Source organism: Lycorma delicatula, chromosome 2 (genome assembly GCF_047948215.1).
Source record: "Lycorma delicatula isolate Av1 chromosome 2, ASM4794821v1, whole genome shotgun sequence".
NCBI classification, from domain to species: domain Eukaryota; kingdom Metazoa; phylum Arthropoda; class Insecta; order Hemiptera; family Fulgoridae; genus Lycorma; species Lycorma delicatula.
Window position 1 is genome coordinate 132,837,841 of NC_134456.1, and position 13,775 is coordinate 132,851,615.

Genomic DNA, 13,775 nt, shown 5'->3' on the forward strand with positions numbered 1-13,775 from the left:
TTGAAAATGTTTTATATTCTGTCGATATCATTTATAATGCTTAGTAATGGCATCTTGCAGACATATAATAGGTAGTATTTCCAGGAGAGAAGAGTCTTAACTTTTGATGATAATAAATCCGAGTACCGTTTATTATTAGTTTTAGAAACATATTCTAAATAATTTCCTCGAAAAACAGTACAGTTTTACTATCTTTTTTATATATATATATATATATATATATTATCTGTGTATCTAGTCACGTTCATACGTTTTGAGGTTGAAATACGTGATACGTGCGTCCTATCTAATATTGCAACAAATAGCCAATATCTTTCTAAATTCCCTTACCCCTATTGCTGACACAGCTACTTCCTCTCAAATTTATTACTAGTAATCTCGTATATTAATTAACTGCATCTAAACACAATATTTTCTATCGTGTATAAATAAATATCTCGTTAGTTTATTTGAATTATGCTACGGTTACAGTTCATTTAATTTTTGTTGTATAATTTATTTATTGAAAATTTATATATAAACACAAAGCATAAAATATTATTAATAGACTATGTAACTCTGACTATGTAATATGAGTAGGATTGATAATAATATACGTGTAATTTTAGTTTCACATTAAATAAATTTTTATCTTTAAAATAAATTTAGTTTTTCGCTTGAAAAAATTTCTTGTATTAGTTGAAATAACCTTTTTGATTATATTCTTTCGTGTTTTCAAAGCATTATACAATAAAAACCTTTACTTCAGCAAAAATATGATACTACTATCTTTTTATGTGAGAATTAAATTTGATTACACGTATATTCTATGAGCGTAACTACATTACAACCACAAAAACCACCAAGTATTTTTACATCTACACTTTCTGAAGTAACTTAATTTAAATTTAATATTGTATAAAAATTTAATTTTCCTAAGTTTATGGTGATATTCATTTTTTGGAGATTAAAAAAAATAAATGAATTCGTGTATTTATTAATCGCACTATGCGTTTAAATAAAATTAATCAGCAACTGAAATAAAAAAAAATATTCAAACGTTTATTTTATTTTATTAGAACTTGATAAATGAAAAAAAATAAATGATAAATGATAAATATAATAATATAATGATATAAATGATAAATGAAACTTGAAGATTATCCAGAATATTATTTTAAATAACTACCTACTATAAACATGCTTAATATTGTAATTTTGAGTTATTTAACCATATTATTAATTTTAAAAAAATAATAAAGATTATCTACAGTGTGCATTAGCAACATCAGTTTTTTAAAGATTGTCAGAAATGTTCATCTGGTAGTCACAAAAAAAAGAACAAATTAACTAAATTTATTTTTTCAGAATGAATAAAATGATAGACAAAATTAGATAAGTGTGATACATTGAAATGAGAGAGTAAAGTGAATGAATTTTCATTAAGAGACTGTTATATTATTTATAATTTTTAATGCCAAAAAAAATGTATTTAGTATTTCTGCATGTACGTATATAAATAAATAATGATTTGTCTTATTATTTATTTACTTTGTGTTTCTAAACATTTAACATCTTTTTCTACTTCTAATTCGCTTTTAAAATAATTATATACTGTTTTTTTATTCTGTCAGTACTCTTTTTGATGATATTTTTTGCACTTTTCTTTCTTGTGAATTTAAAATGGAATGAGTTTTGTTTTCAACACATAATTGAATGATTGTGACTTAGAAAGTAGTTTGATATTATTACCATGTTAACTATATATAAATAGTTTTACTGTCCCCTAAAATATAAGTCCAGTCATAATCATTGATCTGAGTCATATGCATTCATTGATCCTTATTTCATTTCTCTCAATTCACACTTCCAATGCATAAATATATATTTCGAATATTTTTCCAATTATTTTTCTAGGAAACTGTCGAACTTATTTTGCCGTGTCTATTATTTCTTGTTATAGTTCAAAATATTTGATCTACTGTTATTGTTTGAACCGATTCGTATGTACTGTTCTATAATGAAGAATTTAGACACACATCTATAAACATTCAAGAGTAGTCTTAATGAAAAAAAATCAATTTACATTTGTTGTAATGCCATTACTATTAATAAGGATATGAAATATTTCTGATATCAAAAGCTGGGTATCCAAATAGTATAGATTTACTCCTCCCCCTGCTGCCACTACATCCTAGTCAGTACCTGCAAACTGTATGCCCCCTATTTCTTACTAGGAGAGTTAGTGTATCCATAAATAGGTCACTTGATAGTAGGCTTACTCTAACCTCAGTTGGTACTGAACTTAAATTTGGAGATGTAGTCTACATTCAATTTAACGTCTTAGTTTTACTCAAATGGAATATTTTACTCAAATGGGTTATTAAAAAAAATTACGAAATCTTTCTCTGAGTGTGACTGAACTGTTTGTTGTTTATTTGAATGTTTCCAAATGCCACACGATTCTTAGAATGAACAAGAGTTATACTTAAGGATTCCTAAGCTTTTTTAAAATAACTTTCTATATCTTAGAAAAGCAGGTTATCGTGAATATATCTGAGATGATTTTTAAAAAATTTTCAAACAATTCGCCTATCTCTAGAGAAGTTCCTCCGTGGGTAGATCGTGCTTTTGGTTTTCCTTCATTCTTTTTTACAAACAGTTTTCACCTGGTTTTGGCTAGACGTACCCTTGTTTGTACTACTACTGCAGTTATTATTTTTTCATTTTGTGAGGGCGTCTCTACTTATGGACGTACGTCACGGTTATATCTCCTTCACAATAACTTTCAAAACGTTTACAGGTCATTTGCTAATTATGATGGAAGTGAGAATAGCTTTAAAGAATATAGAGAGAGAGCGCGATGTTAGTTAAGAAATTAAATTTAGAAACGTTGAAGAAAATGGGTGGAGAACAAATGAGGAAATTAGATAAGGCAACATTCATAGAAACCAAACAGAAGAATGAAAAGGATGAGAAGAAAGGAATGTAAAAAATACTTGAACTGTGTAACAGCTATATCGTACGGGAGAATGGTCTCTGCAAATGTAAAAATGGAGATGGTATCAATTACGATGAAAACTGATAACATATACACAAAACGTAGATCAATAAATTTAATAGCTTACACCGCTAAAACGTTTGAGAGTCCTAAACCTGGGCGTTGGTAAGAATAATGAAATAATCAGGAGAAGAACAGTTTGGCTTCAGGAAAGTGAATGATCAGAGATGCCATTGAGCTATTAAGGTTGGTTGAGAGAGATGTTTTGAGAGGAGAAGAAGAGGAATGATTTTGTGTTTCACAAACTTAGAGAAGACATTTGATAAGAGTAAAATTTCTGTAACAGATTTTACTTTGGGGGCAGTATCTCCATATTTGTTGTCTTAGCTCAAGCACCAATCTTCTGCACCCTCATGTTAAAAAAAATTTCATTCTTTGCCATTTTTGCTAAAACTCTAATTTATCATAATTTTTTTACGTTAGTCTTATTTTGATTTTTTTCTAAATTTAGTTAATCATTCGTAAATTTATCGCTTAACAGAAAGTTTTTGTCCTATACAAATAGAGTAATATAAAAATAAATGCTTCATAGAGAAGCGAGCATCAATCCTATGAATTGAAAATTAAACATTACTTGAGAGTGAAAGAAGGTAACTGTATTTGTTGAGAGATTGAAAATGTTTTATATTCTGTCGATATCATTTATAATGCTTAGTAATGGCATCTTGCAGACATATAATAGGTAGTATTTCCAGGAGAGAAGAGTCTTAACTTTTGATGATAATAAATCCGAGTACCGTTTATTATTAGTTTTAGAAACATATTCTAAATAATTTCCTCGAAAAACAGTACAGTTTTACTATCTTTTTTATATATATATATATATATATATATTATCTGTGTATCTAGTCACGTTCATACGTTTTGAGGTTGAAATACGTGATACGTGCGTCCTATCTAATATTGCAACAAATAGCCAATATCTTTCTAAATTCCCTTACCCCTATTGCTGACACAGCTACTTCCTCTCAAATTTATTACTAGTAATCTCGTATATTAATTAACTGCATCTAAACACAATATTTTCTATCGTGTATAAATAAATATCTCGTTAGTTTATTTGAATTATGCTACGGTTACAGTTCATTTAATTTTTGTTGTATAATTTATTTATTGAAAATTTATATATAAACACAAAGCATAAAATATTATTAATAGACTATGTAACTCTGACTATGTAATATGAGTAGGATTGATAATAATATACGTGTAATTTTAGTTTCACATTAAATAAATTTTTATCTTTAAAATAAATTTAGTTTTTCGCTTGAAAAAATTTCTTGTATTAGTTGAAATAACCTTTTTGATTATATTCTTTCGTGTTTTCAAAGCATTATACAATAAAAACCTTTACTTCAGCAAAAATATGATACTACTATCTTTTTATGTGAGAATTAAATTTGATTACACGTATATTCTATGAGCGTAACTACATTACAACCACTATAAAAACCACCAAGTATTTTTACATCTACACTTTCTGAAGTAACTTAATTTAAATTTAATATTGTATAAAAATTTAATTTTCCTAAGTTTATGGTGATATTCATTTTTTTGGAGATTAAAAAAAATAAATGAATTCGTGTATTTATTAATCGCACTATGCGTTTAAATAAAATTAATCAGCAACTGAAATAAAAAAAAATATTCAAACGTTTATTTTATTTTATTAGAACTTGATAAATGAAACTAAATAAATGATAAATGATAAATATAATAATATAATGATATAAATGATAAATGAAACTTGAAGATTATCCAGAATATTATTTTAAATAACTACCTACTATAAACATGCTTAATATTGTAATTTTGAGTTATTTAACCATATTATTAATTTTAAAAAAATAATAAAGATTATCTACAGTGTGCATTAGCAACATCAGTTTTTTAAAGATTGTCAGAAATGTTCATCTGGTAGTCACAAAAAAAAGAACAAATTAACTAAATTTATTTTTTCAGAATGAATAAAATGATAGACAAAATTAGATAAGTGTGATACATTGAAATGAGAGAGTAAAGTGAATGAATTTTCATTAAGAGACTGTTATATTATTTATAATTTTTAATGCCAAAAAAAATGTATTTAGTATTTCTGCATGTACGTATATAAATAAATAATGATTTGTCTTATTATTTATTTACTTTGTGTTTCTAAACATTTAACATCTTTTTCTACTTCTAATTCGCTTTTAAAATAATTATATACTGTTTTTTTATTCTGTCAGTACTCTTTTTGATGATATTTTTTGCACTTTTCTTTCTTGTGAATTTAAAATGGAATGAGTTTTGTTTTCAACACATAATTGAATGATTGTGACTTAGAAAGTAGTTTGATATTATTACCATGTTAACTATATATAAATAGTTTTACTGTCCCCTAAAATATAAGTCCAGTCATAATCATTGATCTGAGTCATATGCATTCATTGATCCTTATTTCATTTCTCTCAATTCACACTTCCAATGCATAAATATATATTTCGAATATTTTTCCAATTATTTTTCTAGGAAACTGTCGAACTTATTTTGCCGTGTCTATTATTTCTTGTTATAGTTCAAAATATTTGATCTACTGTTATTGTTTGAACCGATTCGTATGTACTGTTCTATAATGAAGAATTTAGACACACATCTATAAACATTCAAGAGTAGTCTTAATGAAAAAAAATCAATTTACATTTGTTGTAATGCCATTACTATTAATAAGGATATGAAATATTTCTGATATCAAAAGCTGGGTATCCAAATAGTATAGATTTACTCCTCCCCCTGCTGCCACTACATCCTAGTCAGTACCTGCAAACTGTATGCCCCCTATTTCTTACTAGGAGAGTTAGTGTATCCATAAATAGGTCACTTGATAGTAGGCTTACTCTAACCTCAGTTGGTACTGAACTTAAATTTGGAGATGTAGTCTACATTCAATTTAACGTCTTAGTTTTACTCAAATGGAATATTTTACTCAAATGGGTTATTAAAAAAAATTACGAAATCTTTCTCTGAGTGTGACTGAACTGTTTGTTGTTTATTTGAATGTTTCCAAATGCCACACGATTCTTAGAATGAACAAGAGTTATACTTAAGGATTCCTAAGCTTTTTTAAAATAACTTTCTATATCTTGGAAAAGCAGGTTATCGTGAATATATCTGAGATGATTTTTAAAAAATTTTCAAACAATTCGCCTATCTCTAGAGAAGTTCCTCCGTGGGTAGATCGTGCTTTTGGTTTTCCTTCATTCTTTTTTACAAACAGTTTTCACCTGGTTTTGGCTAGACGTACCCTTGTTTGTACTACTACTGCAGTTATTATTTTTTCATTTTGTGAGGGCGTCTCTACTTATGGACGTACGTCACGGTTATATCTCCTTCACAATAACTTTCAAAACGTTTACAGGTCATTTGCTAATTATGATGGAAGTGAGAATAGCTTTAAAGAATATAGAGAGAGAGCGCGATGTTAGTTAAGAAATTAAATTTAGAAACGTTGAAGAAAATGGGTGGAGAACAAATGAGGAAATTAGATAAGGCAACATTCATAGAAACCAAACAGAAGAATGAAAAGGATGAGAAGAAAGGAATGTAAAAAATACTTGAACTGTGTAACAGCTATATCGTACGGGAGAATGGTCTCTGCAAATGTAAAAATGGAGATGGTATCAATTACGATGAAAACTGATAACATATACACAAAACGTAGATCAATAAATTTAATAGCTTACACCGCTAAAACGTTTGAGAGTCCTAAACCTGGGCGTTGGTAAGAATAATGAAATAATCAGGAGAAGAACAGTTTGGCTTCAGGAAAGTGAATGAAATCAGAGATGCCATTGAGCTATTAAGGTTGGTTGAGAGAGATGTTTTGAGAGGAGAAGAAGAGGAATGATTTTGTGTTTCACAAACTTAGAGAAGACATTTGATAAGAGTAAAATTGAAGAAAATGATGGGGAGAGAAAAAGGTAGAAGAAGGTTAATAAAGAAGTTTTACATGAGACAAAGAGCAGCAACGAAAGTACGCAAGAATATGACTGATTGGGTGGGTTTAAATTTGAATACTAGATCATGGATACCAGTGTTGTTTGATAATTGGGTTTCAATTAACCGCACATGTCAGGAATGGTAGACTTTAGACTGTACAAGACTACAATTCATTTACATTCATACATATCATCCTATAAAGATTACTGCAGAGGTATTAACCTCTGAAGTAATCCACCGTAAGGTGGATTACCAGAAACACTTTACCGTTTTTCCGGAGGCTAAACAGAAAAAGAAAAAAGAAGGATGGGTCTAGAAATTTTGCCTTTAATCAAGGCTGTTCAATATTTATATTAATGCTAAAATTCAACATTATGATAAGAAATCCATTAGAAAAGAGGGAAGAGGAATAAGTAAAGGAGGATGAACAAAAGCATAAGGTTTGCTGATGACATATAATAATTCTAGCTGATCCCACAAACGCGCTTGAAATATTGCTAACAGCCCTGGAGGAAGGATTGAAGGAGTATGGAATGAAAATAAATACAGGAAAAACTAAAGTAATGGTAGTTAACAACAAGAGAAGGATTTAGCGATATGGATAAGTGAAAGAAAGATAGAAATATTCTTAATTACAGATATTTGGGAACTAAAGTGACAGACGACTGGAAGAGCACAATGGAAATAAAATAAAGATAGCGATGGCGAATAAAGCCTTTAGTAAGAAGAGCGTATTAATATATAGTAAAAGTCTGGACTTAGAGTAAGGGAAGAGGTTAGCAAAGTGTTATTTATGGAGTGTCTTGTCGTATGTAAGTGAAGAATGGACGATGAAGAAGTGGAAGGATAGATTCAGAAATGAAGAACGAAACTGGTTGGACATGTGTTAGAGGAAGTAGAATTCTGACAACTGCATTTGAGGGTCATTAAAAGGAGAAGAGTAGTAAGGAAGAAAAATGGAATTAATAGATAAGGTGAAGCTTGAAAAACTGTAAGGAAACGAAGAAGAATGTTTGGGGCAGAAAGGGATGGTGACAAAGATGGCGTAAGAGAACTGCCGAAAGGCAGAAAACGATGATGAGTATCAAAAGCACCAAATGATGATGATCAGTATAGCATATAGTATATATAGTATAGTATCATGATTTGATGTTCTGCCGACATTTTTTGTTATACAATATCATTCAGTATTTATAATTTTTGTTATACATTTTATTAACTAATTAAGAATTTAATAATATCTATTCTCCAGCTAACACATATTTTTAAAGCTTTTCAAATTGTCAGATACTTTGCCTTCTCCAGCTAGATTTTTTTAATGTTTGATAAATTCTACCCACTTACAAAGATATAAATTTGCGCAAATTTTAAGAATTTGTTCTCTTAATTAATTCAGTAAATCTGTTAAAAAATCTGGAAAAAATTCTGCATACAATTGTTTTGTTGTTACAAACTTATGAATTGTCAAGGATAATAATATAAATTGTTGAATATCTGATGAATTTATGGAAATTTTAGGCCATGAGGCCTTCTTACAGGAAGAAATACTAGAAATTGAATAAATATCTGATTTTATATAATCTAATTTGTCATTTTTATGATAGAATCTTTAGTTTCTTAGTCAAAACCAACGAAAGCGTCCCATAAGGTTATTTGCTTAAAAATAATAAAATTTTACGAAAAAAATTCTGAAAAAAGGAACGAATATAGTTGATAAAACCAAATTAAATTTTTAGATTTTTTCCCAAAAACAAAATACATATATAAACTATTATTTAGTTTTATATGAGTATAAAAACTAAATAGAATCTGTGCGATTCTTTCTATTCATCAAGAAAGTACAAATTTTTATTGCAGGTATTTTCTATTGCTATTACTGCACATTTTAAAATTAATTCAAACTGTAGGCCTACTATATGTAGTAAGTAGTATACATAATAAAAAAGTCTAGTAGAACATATTTGATTATAGCTTGTTAGTATATCGCAACGCAAGTTGTTCTTAACATGAATAGTAGCTTCTAGGACAATATTGTTTAACTGTATGCGTATCAGGAAGACGATATTTTTTGATTCCAAAAAATTTTTCTTCCAAAATTGTTCTTAAGAATGGTTCCAGAAATTACTTCACTATATTTCAAATTACCATAAAATTAAATTCACAGAGAAAATTTAAATCGTACAAAAAGCGATTACGGTAAAGGTTTTACCATAAGATTGCTAGGTAAATATTTAACGTCATATAACTTGGATAACTCCTTCAAAAAGAAAAACTTGTAAGAAATTAGAAAAAAAACTATTAAAAGTTACACTTACAAAACAATAAACATAACTAAAATTGTATTTTTTTTTTATGTGATGTCACTGAATTCCTCAATAGTAGGTGTTTTATCCATATTACGTAGTAAATAATGAATTTGGTACTAGTATACAAGACAAGAATAAATGATTAAAAAAACAAAAAATTCAGGACATAAAGAAATACTGAAATAAAGAATTCATTTATTTTATTATGTATAGTGCCCAGAAATCTACTAGAATTTAACTTTCTTTATATATAAATATTTTCATGCTATTAATAATATTTATTTCATAAGAAACAAAGAACGTAGTGATTACATTGTGTTTATTTTGCATTCGAATTCATTTTACTTCTTGGTTAGTCTAAAAAAAATTAAAATCCGCATAAACCAGTCATTTACAATAGCGGATCTATACTAGACAACTTGCAAACTGAATATATAAAAAAATACAAATGTTACGATCGCATTACCTTACATTAAAAGAATCCTGAACATAAAGTGAATTTTGGTATTTGCTATCTATTTTTATGACAATCATTTCGAAACTTGAATCTCCAATTATTTTCTAAACTTTTTGTAGATAAAAAACTATTTTTTTAATTGATTCCAGTTATTATATTTCTTACAAATATTGTGCAATTCATTCATCGCAAATGAGAACATGCGTATTAGTTGGTATAAGTTTATCATAAAACCTTTAATATTTACAAGAGAGGGAGTACGGCTAATTCATGGAATGGTAGGAAACAGGTCGTTTTACAGACTTGAGACAAGTTTAGGAATTGAAATAAAGTTTTCTCGTAACTTGTACTCAATTGGGTAAAAGCTTATCTATATTTAACCCTTTGGTCAAAACGTGGTCCTCGAAATGTTTCAGAAACTCTAAGAGGTAGTTGATATCAGATTTTTTTTTATCAGATACACTGTTTTCTTAGCATTATGAAGCATAAAAGAGGAGCTAATAAAATACCATGTACCTTTAAAAAAATCAGTTTTTTAAACAGCATTCATCAAAACGCAAAATTATACCTCCAAGCAAAATTATTAATCTAAAGGGCTACAAACCCCATAGTTGTAGCAGCGTATAAATATCGTTATAATTACAAATATTTCACCAAAACTGATTAATTCATTCAAATAATATGTATAAGTATAGAAATTACAACTAACTGTTTTTATCTAATTTTAAATATTTAATTCTTGTGAAAGTCCTAAGTTAACTATCACTAAAACAGGAAAATTAAAAATATTATACATACACATTTAATCTATTTTTTGGTAAAGCCTGTCACTATCTGTGTTAATAACATAATACATTAGTTTTAATATAAAGGTATTTATGTAATTGTTTTAATTGGAATGTATAAAAATAGTTAATAGAATTCATATAACTTGGAAAGTGGAATTAAAAATATATGCCTAAGAATCCTTCGTAGTTATTCTATAACATTTTAAAACAACCGTATACTTCCATGTTTAATAAAAATAATCTAACATTATTGTCTGCTTTACGAAAGAAGTTATTTGGATCTGTATGCTAAAATGTAAAAAAAATCATATAGCGGTTATAAAAAAATTGTAACACGTACTAAAGTTTGTTTTAAATTATGCAAATAACAACTGGTTTGTATAACATAAATTCTGTCGTTTACGTTAAAGTAAAAGCATAAGCCAGAAACCTTTGTTTATATCTCTTTATTTTCATTTAAGCAAATTACGATAACTATCATAAACCAATTTTGTAAAATATGTAGTTAACAAATGTAAAAAAAAATTGTGGTTTATTCTGGTCCTCATCTAATCCCAGATTGTTTCGTGTATTATTGTGGTGAAAAGAGAAATTTTTCTAAAACGTCATATCCATCTACATCATCCATAACAAAATAACTTATAAATTAATATCCGTTTACAAATTTAGACGGATGTTAAAAACAAAAATAAAAATTATTACCTCTTTGTAATGAAACTAAATATGAAACTATAAAACTTCCTAAAATCGTTAACTACGTAGTTCCATCTTACCCTACTAGAGACTAAAGTACTCGTGTAGTCACATCCTAGTTATAAAACTATTAGTAACTACCCAGTAGGGACATTTTTAGGCTCACTAAATACTTTTTTTTAATTATTTTGACGCAACCTAAACCTTTCTTAAAACAATCTTTCTATTCCTTTATTATCTATAATTTCTATTCAGTTTGCTAATAGTATATGTAAACTTATATTTTAGATTTTATATAAGTGCGTGTGATTGTGTATGTATAAATACGTCAAATGGATATTAAATGGATGGTATTGTTGAAAAAGTAAAGAAAATAGAAATAATACATCTTTTTTTTATGTAATCAAGTCATTAATTTGCGGTAAAATAATTTATCCGCATTGCTAAAGAGCACATAAACATTAATTAAAAGTAAACACAGTACGAATACTTATATGGTATGCTTTCAAAATTTATTATATTAAATAGTTTAGGATTGAAAACATATACCTTAATTTAAAAATTAAATATTTAATTAAAATAATATAAATTAACCTAGCTATTAAATTAATACTGTGTATTATTATTGTGAAGATTGTTGTTATTATTAGGGTTTGGTGCATTAATACAACATTAACTTTTTAAAGTTTGTTATTCGATATAATTATGAAGGTAATACGAAATAAAAAAAGTTAATTCAGTGCGTTTTACCTTGTTTTATTATTACCGCGATTTTTCCGTTTTTGCAACTTTAACTGCAAATAACTCAAAAAACGAAGGAATTTATCGAGAAACGGTTTTTACCATCGTTTTTCTCGTAAACCTTTACAATAAATCATGTATTTCATTTCTACCTTCCTTTTAAAAAAAAAAAAAATTGATTTGATTAGCAGGATTGAAGATGGTGGACAAAAATTTCGAACACACCCTAAAGTAATAATTTTGTATCAATGCAGATCCGCAATATTTTCCACCTCCTAGTTCCCTTTTTTTTGATATATGAAGCCATTTCCATACTTTATTATGACCTGTATATTACTTTTAATATATAATAATAAATAAACATATTGAAGTTTATGGTATCACCACAATATGTAAGTTTTTTCTCAATACAAATGCAATAAAGTTCGTTCTGAGATTTCCATTCCGTAAATAATTTATAAAAACAGGAATAATATTTCTGAGAACGATGTTCCTGTGGAATGCAACATGTCACCTCAGAGGACTCGATTAAATATTCACTCGATTCTAATACACTTAGAGTAGACCTTCAGGTAAGAACAAAATCTTACAATGACGTACCTCTTATTTCTACCTCCTCCAGTTTTTCTAACAGGATTTCACACCGTACCTATTGAAAGCTTTTTTAATACCTGCAAGTAAATCTGAACCTTAAAATCTTCATTTATATCGGCGTAAATATTACCAAATAAACTAATTAATGGTAATTCAGTACTTATCTTTTCCTGAAAAGCGAACTGTTTTTTGCTAAAAAAAATTATTTTGCTGAAATAATTTCACCAAATTTCATGATGTTCTCTATTACCTTGGAAACAACTGGAGAAAGTGGTGTAATTTCCAAATCTCTGGTCAGTTTCCTTCGATTTAAGAATAATGACTTATAATTTCCAGAAATTTCCTGTTCAAAACCTAATTAGCAAGTCTAATGATATACTACAAATAGATTGTTTACAAAATTAGACCGTTATATAATTCTGGTGCCTAAGGTTTTTTTTCGTTAAAAGGGACTTACTTCTTCAGATTCCTTTTTTATCAATGGATGATAACTACAAGGAATCGGATTTCCTGACTATTTTATCATTAGGAATGTAAGAGAGTTTACTATATCCATATGTGTTAAGATTTTTCTCCGCCGCTTCAGAGAATTATTATTAAACATTTAAATACATAGAAGAATGTTTGTGTATTCGATAGTCTTTTTTACAGAGTTTCTAAAGTTTTATTCGCAATTTTGCACACTAACAGTTCCAATGAAGAGATAATTATTACCTATATATCATTTTGAAATACAACCCCTATCGTCTTTTTACTCGCTCATTTTAGTCTCTAACCAACCTTATATTTTTCGATTAAGTTTACAAAAATATACCAAGAAAATAAAGCTATTATTATGGAAATCGATGATTATTGAAAAGATGATTTTCGAATAGTAGGACAGTCAAAAGTATTTCGAAAAAGGGCGTTGGACAGTAAATCGTCTTAAAAATTTTGGATTGGAACTTTTAGGTTGGACATTTTGAATCCGTCAACTGATTATCCAGATTTCATGATGTCATCTATTACCTTGAAAGAACGGGAGAAGTTATATCGAACATCTATGAGATTACCTTTTCTTCAATTTAATAATAATCAATGACTTATTGCAAAATTAGAAAAAGACTCCACTTATCAAACAAATTATATAATTTATTTTATAAATGGAGTCTTTTTCTGAAGACTTTCTGTAAAGTATA